Source organism: Choloepus didactylus, chromosome 4 (genome assembly GCF_015220235.1).
Source record: "Choloepus didactylus isolate mChoDid1 chromosome 4, mChoDid1.pri, whole genome shotgun sequence".
In the NCBI taxonomy this organism is placed as follows: domain Eukaryota; kingdom Metazoa; phylum Chordata; class Mammalia; order Pilosa; family Megalonychidae; genus Choloepus; species Choloepus didactylus.
Genome location: NC_051310.1, coordinates 91,471,843 through 91,485,005, shown reverse-complemented (window position 1 = coordinate 91,485,005; position 13,163 = coordinate 91,471,843). Strand labels below are relative to the sequence as shown.

Sequence of the window (13,163 nt, the reverse complement as noted above, 5' to 3'; positions counted from 1 at the left end):
TGGGTGCTATAGGCATAGGTTGAAGGGGGGGATGGTAGTGAGTCGATGAGCCATGTGCTCATGCAATTTTCTTTACCTATTGGATCTATTAAGTTTATCCCACATATACCACATATTCTATCTGATGATGAAGTGCTTTCAGATACACCCCTTTCTGGCTTACTAGTTGGCAATTCTCAGTTCATGATGGACAGCTCAAATGCAAATGCATGAGTTTTACCATTATCGGACATTCAGTCTTTGCCAGGGGCATTAACAAATCATGAGCTATTTCTCAAGAGAACAGTTACTCGCTAAAAGGGCATAGCTTTGCTTTAAAGCCTCAAATGCCTCAACTCATATCAGGGTTTGCCACAGGCTCTGTGAGGTTCTCCATCAGTCAGAGATCTACCAAGTCATGAGGGCTTGGGGATAAAAGTTTTGTACTGCATCCTGGGCCTACTATGGGACCTCTTCTTGCTCTGCATTGCACACAAAGATGGCAGCCATGTGGGTTACTTGGTAAATGGGCAGAATAGTACAATTGAATGTGTTATGTTACCTCCAAATCTGAAGAGAATCATCAAGCATTGTGTAAGTTTTGACAATGTGTTTTTCATTTTAGAGGGATATATTCCAGACCTTGGGCCCCATAAACTTTATGAGGTGCCACATCCTTGGATTTTCCTGAGATTTATCTCCCATTATCTGGCAAGCACTTGTCCCTCCAAAGCAATGAGGGTATTGGTGCTTCTTGCTCACTGGCTACTACCAGAATGATGCCATTAAAGTAGTGGTCCTCTGTGATGTTCTATGTGAATGTGTGACAGTCAAGGTCCCTGAAGACTAAATACTGATACAGAACCTAAAGTGGATGTATACCTGAGACAACAGATTGAATGTAAAGGTTTATCACTCTCTCTGTCAGGTGAAAGCAAAGGACTTCTGGAGTATTTTGTTTATTGAGCTAAAGAAAAATAGATATTTGAAGATGGCTGTATACCATTGTGCCAGTTTTAATGTATTGTGTCCCCCAAAACCCCATTATCTTTGATGTAATCTTGTGTGGGCAGACATATTAGTGTTAATTAGATTGTAATTCTTTGAGTGTTTCCATGGAGATGTGACCCACCCAACAGTGGGTGATGACTCTGATTGGATAGTTTCCATGGAGGTGTAGCCCCACGCATTCAGCATGGCCCTTGATTAGTTTACTGGAACACCATATAAGCTCAGACAGAAGGAGCGGGCTTGCTATAGCTGAGAGAGACACTCTGAAGAAGCTGAGAGAGGAGCTGCAGATGAGAGACAGTTTGAAGACAGCCATTGAAAGCAGACTCTTGCTCTGGAGAAGCTAAGAGAGGACAAACACCCCAAGAGCAACTGAGAGTGACATTTTGAAGAGGAGCTGCGGCCAGAGAGGAATGTCCTGGGAGAAAGCCATTTTGAAACTAGAACTTGGAGCAGACGCCAGCCATGGGCCTTCCCAGCTAACAGAGGTTTTCTGGACACCATTGGCCATCCTCCGGTGAAGGGACCTGATTGCTGATGTATTACCTTGGACGCTTTATGGCCTTAAGACTGTAACTGTGTAACCAAATAAACCACCTTTATAAAAGCTAGCCCATTTCTGGTGTTTTGCATTCTGGCAGCATTAGCAAACTAGAACAACTATTTTCCAGGGGCCACAATTAATTACTCTCCAATAAATACATTACATCTGTAGTCATTAAGCTTACAATAATCTATTATTGTCCAAAATTCATCTGTTTTCTACAAGGTTAAAACAGGAGTATTCTTACACCTTTCAACTCTTTGATAGTGGCATTAATCTCTGCATTCCCCACCAGAAATGCAGTAATAAATTTATTTTACCATTTTGTTAGGAAAGAGAGTTCCAGAGGCCTTCACTTGACCCTTCTTACAGAATATCCCTCACTCAATGGGTCATGGAGTTAATGTGGAATTCTGACTGTGGCTATACAATCATGAACTGGTGAAATAACCACAAGTGGGCCTCATATCCAACTCCATTTCACAAGCCTCCACCTTACCAGTGGACTATAGTGATAGTCGAGGTTGTCAGGGACTAGTGTTAGCTCAAAGCCAGGGTCAAGTAATACCCCAAAGATCTCAGTAATCCCCTTCTTCCCCAGAGCACAATTACAGAAAAATATTTGTATTTCCCTTTGGTAATAGTCAGGTGAAAAATTTACAGTACATGCTTGTGATGTCATTACATAATTCTTTTCACAGTGTACCCAAGCTAGCCTTTGATCAGAAGACTATGGGTCTATGAATTGACACATGTCTGGCCGAGAGGTCGTGAGTCTCTATAACTGTGGCTCAAATCAATCATCTGCTCACCAAGTCTAGCATTTTCTTTGGTCATGCACATCCAGTAGAACCTTAGAGAGTAGCCCATTTATTTCAGCGCCTCATCACCAAAGATCCCTATAACTAAAACCATTCTGTTTGCTACTCTGGCTCTGCGGCCTAGTATGGTAGGTACAGCTCCCTTTCCTCTGGTCATTAAGTACACCTCCTAGACCTCTGTCATCCTGCGTTTCCATCATTACCATTGGAATCAAGGAGCTCATGATAATGGCAGCATCTCCTACCTTCATGCTCTGCCTATAGAGGACAGCTTCCAATGTGACATTAAAGGATGCTGGTGCTCCCACCACCAATGTATTTCTCAATACCATGGTGAAAGGACTTTGGAGTGAAGGGTTGTGAACACATGATGAATCTGTACATATATTCCTATCTTCCCAACTTTTTGAATTCTTTTCTTGATATTATATCAAGTTCTTTCTGGCATCTCAATTTCATTTAGGCCATTGTTGAGTAGAGTCTTTAGTCCCATCAACCAAGCAAATAAACAGAATCTCTCCCAGCTGCTTGGGTCAATATTTTGAATCCAGAATCTCTGGTATGTATTCACACATTGAAAATTCCACCTAATCTAAAATTATGCCCATTTCTCCATGTTCCAGGTCCATGAGGATTCATTCTCATCTATGCTCCCCTAAAAATATTTTAATTTTAAATTAATGTACAGTAAAAATGATTTTTTGTGTGTACAGTTCTATGAGTTTTAACACATTTACAAATTTGTATAACCACCACCACAGTTGAGTTACAAGCAATTCCATCACTCCAAAAAACTCCCTTTATTACCCTTTGTAGTAACACCTCCCCCCTATTGCTAATCCCTGGCAATCACTGATTTGTTCTCTATCACTATAGTTTTATCTTTTAGGAGAATGTCATAAATGGAATCATAAAATATATAAGCTTTTGATATTTGCTTCTTTCAGTCAATATAATGCATTTGAGATTCATCCACATTGTTGGTGTGTATTAGCAGTTGCTACCTTTTTATTATGGAGCAGTGTTTTGGTTTGCTAAAGCTGACAAAATGCAATATACCAGAAATGGATTGGTTTTTGCAATGGGGATTTATTAGTTTACAGGTTTACAATTCTGAGGCCATGAGAAATGTCCAAATCAAGGCATCAGTAGGACGATACCTTCTCCCCGAAGACCAGCTACTGGTGATCTCAACTCCTGTCACACGGCCAAACACATGGCAATGTCTACTGGTCTCTCCCGGGTTTCACTGCTTCCAGCTTCTTCAGTGGCTTCGTCTCTGAGCTTCAGTGTGTGTCCTTGTCTCTCAGCTTCTCTGGCTTTTCTCTCTGAGCTTCTCTTGGACTTTTTTCTGTGTCTTCTCTCTTATAAAGGACTCCAGTAATAGGATTAAGACTCACTCTGAATGAGGTGGGTCACATCCCTACTTAAGATCCTGCTTCAAATGGTCCCACACCTACAGGAATGGATTAGCTTTCTGAGCATGATCTTTTTTGGGATATATACAGCTTCAACCCATCACAAGTAGTATTCTATCATATGGATGTAGCATGGTTTGTTTATCCATTCAGCCTTTGAAGGGCATTTTGGTTGCTTCTAGATTTTAGTGATTATGAGTAGAGCTACCAAAAACTTACATGTACAGATTTTTGTGTGAACGTAAGTTTCATTTCTCTAGGATAAATAACTAGGAATGGGATTGCTGAGGCATATATTAGGTATATGTTTACATACAGAAGTTTTGTAACTTCTTTTAAAGAAACTGCCAAACTGCTTTTTAGAGAGAATATACCGTTTTGTATTCTTGCCAGCAATGTTTGAGAGTTTGGTTGCTCCCCATTCTTGTCAGCTCTTGTCAGTTTTCAATTTTATTTTAGCCATTTTAGTAGGTTGGTAGTGGTATTTCATCACAGTTTTAGTTTGCATTTCCCTAATGGCTAATAAAATTAAACACCTTTTCATGTGCTTATTTGCCATCTATATATCCTTTTTGGTGAAGTGTCCAAGTCTTTTGCCCATTTTAAATTAAGCTGTTTATTTTCTTACTGTTGAGTTTTGAGATTTAGAAATACATATACATATTCATAACATACACATGTAATTTTATACACACACACACACACACACACACACACACACACACACACACACATATATATGTCTTTTGTCAGATATGTGATTTGCAAATATTTAATCCCAGAGTGTAGCTTGTCTTTTCATTCTCTTAACAGTCTTTCATGGAGCAAAAATGTTTAGTTTCGATGGAGTCAACTTTTCTTTTTGAATTGGGTTTTTAGTATCATGTCTAACAACTCTGTCTAATCCAGTACACAAAGATTTTTTCTTATGATTTTTCTGAAAGTTTTAGTTTTAAAACTTACATTTAGAGCTATGATCCATTTTGAGTTCTATTTTGCATAAGGTGTGAGGTTTAGATGTGGTTCATTTTTATTTGCACATGGTGTCCAATTATTTTAGCACAATTTGTTGAAAAGAATATACTTTCTTTATTGAATTGCTTTGCATCTTTGTTAGAAATCACTTGTTCATATATATGTGTGTTGATTTCTGGACTCCATTCTGTTCCACTGACTCTTACTACATTGTCTTGACTGCTGTAGATTTATAGTAAGTATTAATATTGTGTAGTGTGATTCCTGCACCTTTATTCTTTTTCAAAATTGTTTTGTCTATTCGAATTCCTTTGCCTTTCCATATAAATTTTAGAATTATTTTGTCTATATCTACAAAATATCCCACTAGGATTTTGATTGGAATTGCATTTCAACCTAAAGGTCAATTTGTGGAGAGTTGACATCTTTATCTTGTGAATCTTCCAATTACGCTAGTGAGCAGAATACAGAGCAGTGAGTTTTAAAAATTTATGTTACTGTGTTTTTCAGTCCCATAATTTCTCTTTGGTTTTTCTTTATATATTCTATTTCTTTGCTGAAAGTTTCTTTCTATTTGTTTCAAGAGTGTTTGTCCTTACTTTTCAAGCATTTTTATAATTGCTTTTAAAGTCTTTGATAATTTCAATATCAGTGGCATCTCAACATTGGCATCTGTCGATTGTATTTTCCTATGTAAGTTGAGATTTTTCAGTTCTTCTTATGCTGAGTAATTTTGGATTGTGTCCTAAACATTTTGGATATTACATTAGGAGATGCTGTGTCTTATTTAAATCCTATGGAGAATGTTGATAATTTTGTTTCAGCAGGCAATTGACACAGTTGGGTTCAGATTGCAAATTCCAACCAGCCTTCTGTGGGTTGTAGTTCGATGCCAGTTTGGTTTTCAAAGCCTTTGCAGCTCTGTTTCACTCTGTATTCTTGTGCACTTCCCAGTGGCCATTCTGGGACCTGGACAGTGGTCTATTCTGTTGTTCCAATCTCATCTTTGGTATGCTGTTTAGGGTCAGATCCGGGCATGTGCAGGTCAAGGGTAGGCCCAGGAATTAATAAGCAACTTTATGGGATTGCTTTCCCAGGCTCTGCCTTTTCTGTTATCTTCCTGGTACTTTCCAGATCCCCCAGCCTTCTCTTTTTTGTCCTTGGGCCAGAAAACTGTGCCTTTAGATAATCCATTTTGCCTTACATTTACCACGAATATGCCTACATGTGAAACTAAGTGATTGGAGGAATGAGAGGAAAAATTAAAATGCTCTGGGTTTGCATCATTCTCCTGAAACCATGACTCCTCCAGCCCCATGAAGCTGTCTGGGGGCTGGGGCATGAGAGAATGCAAAAAGGAAAGGAAAAAAAGTAGAGAGAAGAAAAATGGAGGATTTCCCCACTTCCTCTGAGCGTTAGGAGTAGCTTTTCCTGCTCCTTGAGCCAGAACTAAAGGGCTCCTCCTTGAGCTCTTTTTGTCTATGCTTGGTGCCCACTTTCAGGTTTCTTTCTTGAGTTTAGAGTGGGAGATACCAGAGGAAAACAAGAAACTCATCACCAGTTCTGTGGTTCTTCAAATTCTGGTCTAATTCCCCACCTTCTATTATTTACCTTTCAGAGACCACAAACAACTCCATGAATTCTGTTTGGGTTTTATGGGTATACATTTAGTGGGAGAGAAAGGGTGGAGTGTACTTACTCCATCTTATCTGGTACCAGAACTATATATATATATATATATATATATATATATATATATATATATATGTAATAAATTATTTTATTTATTCTTGTACTTAGACCTTCACAATAAATGTTGTCTTTTCACTGTGTTTTGTTAATGTGAAATTAAGTTGTGGTTATAAGCAAAAGTTGGTTGCATTAAGAAACAATAATTGTATATTTGGTTTAACAGAAATAAAAGAATATTTGTCTTAAAATGCAAGATTTTGTTTGTTACATAGCTCTTTGTCATGCAATCATAATATAAACATTTTTAATTTTTAAAAGTGAAAATTACTTGTGCTGTCTGAGCTTTAAGAGTTGGAATGTTTAGGTGCAACACTAACATCAGCTCCTTAAAGAAAAGCAGTCATCTACGCTATGCCTCCCCTGCAAGAGGGAATTTAGATTTACAATTAACATGAAAAGCATGTATCTGACTCCTGCAGGAGATTCTTCAGCATACCTTACCCAGCTGTCCTTCACAGTCCTAATATATAGCTTTGAAGAGTCCTGGTTAAGATTTCTCCCTGGCAGCCTCACTTTGCCACATCATGAAAGCACAAGTTTGCGCATATGCGTAACATGATGATAGCAAATAAGATAGAGTTAGATTTCTAAATTTCGGTTCTAAGTCTCCTTGTCAATATCGGTAGGTAAGTAAGCAGGCAGTAACGCTACTCAAAGAGATGCCAACAGCTAAAAATAAATTCATTGGTTTTGGAGGTAGTTGAGCGAAAATAAAAGCACTGATCAGCGTTACTGGATTCAATAAAAATGTTAAGCTTCTGAAAACTCTATTGATGATTTGATCCTTGGCCGACGTCTCTCGCTCGAACAGAGGTCTGTTGTCCACACCACTGATGCCACAGGTCCTGGTAGAAAAGTCCTCCATTTTTGGGTTTCTTCACTCTCCCCAAGCACTCAAGACCGAGCCGGCATGACCTCCCGCAGTCTCAGGCCCTGCTATTTGCTGAGCACTCAGAGCCAGAACCCCAGGTCAAGTCGGAGAAGTCCGGTCGGCGAGTGGGCGCTCAGGCCCCGGGGTGAGGCCCTCCTTACGGTGAGCAGCTCGCACGCGGGGGAGTCCCGGCCGCGCGGGGTACAGCGGGTTTCAGGGCGCGGAAGCTCAGGGGCGCGGACTAGACGCGTGGGGGAAGGCAGAGACCTTCGGCGGGCGCACGGGCTGGACGCTGCGCTGGGGCTCCCCACCCGGTGCCTCCCCATATTTTTGACAATATAATAGCAAGATCCTACATTCCCTTTGGTGTGTTGGCCGCCTTCTGCCAGGCATGACTTTGGCTCCCTGGGAAATCTGACCATCATTATAGGTCTGGAGGCAATTAAAGGAAATCCTTTACAATATAACTTGTCTCAGGCGAGGTCATTACGGGGTCTTCACGAAAGCACAACCAGCCTTGTGTTGTGGGGAAGGAGGAGCTACTTCTGGGGCAGGGGATGTGGGGTTTAGGGTATTTAGCTGGATCCCAGGAAACGTCACCATCCCAATTGTTGGATCCTTAATGTAGCCTAACAAATGTCCTCTCATAAGACATGGCAGAGCTTTGAGTTCAAGCTCTGGTCTATAAACAAAGCTCAGCACCGGACTCTGGATCTCATTTTAGCTACATTAGTCCTGTAGCTATAAGAGAAAAGAGATTCTTTCTAGGTAGTCACAGAAACTCCTTGGTGCTTTGATATACTTTGAGCTGAGAACTTGAAATCCTCAGCTTTTTATTTTTACTCTGTACGCTTACCAGTGCAATTATAAATTGCTAGTCTACGCCACAGTCCTTGTGTTCCTTAATCCTAATGTTCTATCATAGCCACTCTGACTACCAAAGTCTTCATTCCATGCTCATCATTTCTGGTAGGTACAGACCATATATAAGAAACTGTTTTGCCAATAGGTGTATCATCCTTTAATGATAACTGGATCCTCACCCAAACAAGTTAGATAGTCTATCAATCCTGTATTATTTCTTCAATGATCTGTTGCTTTGTAACTACTCCTTATTTTATTAATTGTTGTGTTCAGGGATCAACTGCAGAGAACAGGATCCATTTTTTCCAATCAGAAAGAGAATTAAAATAGTATATATATTGCAGGCAGGATTCTAAAATGGCCCCCAAGATTCTTTCTCCCTGGTAGACAAGCCTTGTCTCAACCCCTCTCTTTGAGCGTGGGCAGAATTTTTGAATGTGATAGGATATTATCATTATGCTGCATTATATGGTAAAGGGATTTTGCAGATGTAATTAAGATCCCCAATCAGTTGACTTTGGGTTAATTAAAAGGGAGAATATCTTGGGCAGCTCTGACCTAGTCAGGTGATCCTGTAAAAGAGACAAGAAGCAACAACAGCAGATGTTCTCCTGCTGGCCGTGAAGGAGCAATCTGCTGTTATAGAGAGGCCCACATAGCAGGGACCCCGAGCAGCCTCTAGGAGCTGATAGTGTTCCCTGGCTGACAGCTAGCCAGAAAACAGGGACCTCTGTCATATGGCCATAAAGAAATGAAATCTGCAGAAAGCCTGAGGGAGCTTGGAGGTAGAACCTTTCCCTAGTTGAGCGTACATTTAAGCTGTGTCTGCTGCTCAAGGTCTCACTGAAATCAAGGTGTCACTTCTGTGTCCTCATCTGGATGTTATTTTTAGTTAAGATGTAGCCTAACTGAATAAGAGTAGGCCTTAATCTGTATTGCTGGAGTTCTTTAAAAGCAGAAGAAATTTGTATACAGTCAGTTACAGGATCAAGAAGCTGGAACTCAGCAGAAACCCGAAGAGCAGATGCAAGGAGAGAGAGATCACCATGAGATGAGATACAGAGCTGCAAGCCAAGGAACTCCAAAGATTATGGCAAGCAAGTACCAGAATGCTGCAGACTCCTGTGAGAAAGCAAGCCCTGCCAATACCATGATTTTGGAGTTCTAGCCTTCCAAAATTCTGAGCCAATAAATTCCTATTGTTAAGCCAACCCATTGTGTGGTATTTGTCATAGCAGCCTGGCAAACTAGAACACCTTCTCTTGAGTCCTTCTTTTTTTTTTCTTGTATGAAGCTTAAAATTTATTTATTTGTTTATTTTTTATTGAGATTGTTCACGTATCATACAATTATCCAAAGATCCAAAGTGTATAATCAATTGCCCCCCGTATCATCATACAGCTGTGCATCCATCACTACAATTTTTTTCAATTTTTAGAACATTTTCATTACTCCAGACAAGAAATAAAGACCAAAAAAGGAAACTCAAATCCTCCCATACCCCATCCACCCCCCCCTCCATTGTTGACTCATCGTATTGGTATAGTACATTTGTTACTGTTGATGAAAGAACGTTGAAATACTACTAACTGTATTAGTTAGGGTTCTCTAGGGAAACAGAATCAATGAGAGATACCTATGACTATAAAATTTATAAAAGTGACTCACGCAACTGTGGGTATGCACAAGTCCAAATTCTGTAGGGCAGTCAGCAAACTGTCAACTCCAAGGAAGATGTCCAATGAACTCCTCAGGAAACGAACCAGTGACTTCGACAAACTCCTCAGGAAATGCTTCACTGGGCAGCCGAAGAAGAAGTGAAGGTCCTCTATCTGTCTCGCTTATAAGTCTTCAACTGATTAATTGGATTAAATCCAGCCAATTGCATTCTCTCATTGTGGAAGACATGCCCTTTGGTGAGTCATCAGTCACAGCTGCAGCCAATTGACTGATGATTTAATAAACCAGCCTGTTGGTTTATTAACCAGCCACAATCATCCTCATAGCAATTGTTAGGCCAGTGCTTGTTTTACCAGACAGCTGGGTACTATCAACTGGCCAAGTTGACACCTGAAACTAACCATTACACTAACTGTACTATATAGTTTGCAATAGGTATATTTTTCCCCTATATGCTCCTCTATTATTAATTTCTAGTTATAGTGTCATACATTTGTTCTAGTTCATGAAAGAGATTTCTGATATTTGTACAGTTAATCTTGGACATTGCCCACCGCAAGGTTCACTGTTTTATACATTCCCATCTTTTAACCTCCAACTTTCCTTTTGGTGACATACATGACTCTGAGCTTCCCCTTTCCACCACATTCACGCACCATTCAGCACTGTTAGTTATCCTCACAATGTGCTACCGTCACCTCTGTTCATGTCCAAACATTTAAGTTCAACCTAGTTAAACATTCTGCCCATAATAAGCAACTGCTCCCCCATTCTTTAGCTCATTCTATATCCTGGTAACTTATATTTCATGTCTATGAGTTTACACAGTATAATTAGTTCATATCAGTGAGACCCTGCAATATTTGTCCTTATGTGTCTGACTTATTTCACTCAAGGTTTATTCATCAACCCATTTTTTAAAAGATGGTTTTGCTCACACACCATACATTCTGTCCTAAGTAAACAATCGATGGCTTCCTGTATAGTCACATATTTATGTATTCACCACCCTCACCACTATCTATATAAGGACATATCCATTTCTCCCACAAAGCAGGAGGAAGAGTCAAAGAAGATGAAGAGACAAAAGGAAAAGAAAAAAGAAAGAGAAAAAAATTACAGCTAAGAAGAAATAAAAGGAAAGAGCATTAAACTAAAGTAGAATAAAGAGTCAGACAACATCACCAATGCCAAGAGTCCCATACCCCTCCCTTATGCCCCCCTCTTACATGCATTTAGGTTTGGTATATTGCCTTTGTTACATTAAAGGAAGCATAATACAATGTTTCTGTTAATTATAGTCTTTAGTTTGCATTGCCTGTATTTTTCCCCCAATACCTCCCTATTTTTAACACCTTGCAAGGTTGACATTCATTTGTTCTCCCTCATGAAAGAACATATTTTTATATTTTATCACAATTGTTGAGCACTCTAGGTTTCACTGAGTTACACAGTCCCAGTCTTTATCTTTCCTCTTTCCTTCTGGTGTCCCACATGCTCCTAACCTTCCTCATTCAACCATACTTACAGTCATCTTTGTGCAGTGTACTTACATTGCTGTGCTACCACCAACCAAAATTGTGTTCCAAACCTCTCACTCCTGTCTTTTCCTGTCTGTCTTTAGTGCTCCCTTTAGTATTTCCTGTAGAGCAGGTATCTTTTTCACAGACTCTGTCATTGTCTGTTTGTCAGAGAATATTTTAATATTTCTCCCTCATATTTGAAGGACAGTTTTGCTGGATATAGGATTCTCAGTTGGTGGTTTTTCTCTTTCAGTATCTTAAATATATCACACCACTCCATTCTTGCCTCCATGGTTTATGCTGAGAAATCTGCACATAGTCTTATCAAGCTGCCTTTGTATGTGATGGATCGCTTTTCTCTTGCTGCTTTCAGGATTGTCTCTTGTCTTTGATGTTTGATAATCTGATTATTAAGTGTCTTGGTGTAGGCCTACTCAGATCTGTTCTGTGTGGGGTATGCTGTGCTTCTTGGATCTGTAATTTTATGTCTTTAATAAGAGAAGGGAAATTTTCATTGATTATTTCCTCTATTATTGCTTCTGCCCCGTTTCCTTTCTCTTCTCCTTCTGGGACACCCAGGACACATACATTCATGCGTTTCATGTTGTCATTCAATTCCCTGAGACGTTGCTCATATTTTTCCATTCTTTTCCCTGTCTGTTCTTTTGTGTGTAGGTAGGCTTTCAGGTGCCTTGGTCTCCAGTTCCTGAGTGTTTTCTTATGCCTCTTGAGATCTGCTGTTGTATGTCTCCATTGTTTCTTTCATTTTTTGTGTTGTGCTTTTCATTTCCATAGTTTCTGCCAGTTGTTTTTTCAAACTTCTGATTGCTACCTATGTATGCCCAGTGTTTTCTTTATAGCCCTCATCTCTTTTGCCATATCTTCTCTAAACTCTTTGAATTGATTTATCATTAGTTGTTTCAATTCCTGTATCTCAGTTGTAGTGTAAGTTTGTTCCTTTGACTGGGCCATAACTTCATTTTTCTTAGTGTAGGTTGTAGTTTTCTGTTGTCTAGGCATCTGGTTTCCTTGGTTATCCCAATCAGGTTTTCCCAGACCAGAACAGGCTCAGGTCGCAGTAGGAGGAAATATTTAGTATCTGGTTTCTCTGAGGGTGTGTCTTAGAAGATTGACACACCCTGTGAGGCCTCAAGCCACTGTGCTTTTCCTAACCTTCCCCCAGCAGGTGGTGCCTGTCAGTCTTTAGCTGCAGACTGATGTAAGGAGGTGTGGCCTGTGGCTATTTCCCCTAGGCTCTGGGGTCTGGTTCTGAATGGAAGGTGGGTAGTAGAGCTGGGCACCACTTCTTTCCTTTGAGGAAGATACACCCCCTAGGGAGTCTTCATTTGCATTTAAATAGGTTCTTTGTCTCTCTGACTCTGCTATCTCCACCCTTGTCTGGGTCAGAGCACTGTGAGCTGAAAATGGCTGAGGCTTTCTCCCCTGCAGAGCGCTGCGAGCTGAAAATGGCTGAAGTTTTCTCCACTGAGCCACTCAGTTTGAGAGAGAGAAAAGAGGACAGAAAGCCCACTTTCAGGGTCAGTCCATGGCCCCCAGTTTCACCCATCAGATAGAGATAACACCCAGTCCTCTGGGATCCCCCTCCTGAGACAGAGAAGTCCCCTGGCTCTTTAAGGTCAGTGTCACTAAAAGCCTCTGTCTGCTTGTTGGGGATTTGCAGCTTGCATTGAGCAGTTCACATTTGCCAATTAAAACTCCAGTTGG

General features: G+C 40.2%; 1 pseudogene; it reads right to left on the bottom strand.

The window, feature by feature from the left end:
• Positions 1-7,009: 7,009 nt before the first annotated feature.
• Positions 7,010-7,365, bottom strand: LOC119530964 (annotated as a pseudogene).
• Positions 7,366-13,163: the final 5,798 nt, after the last annotated feature.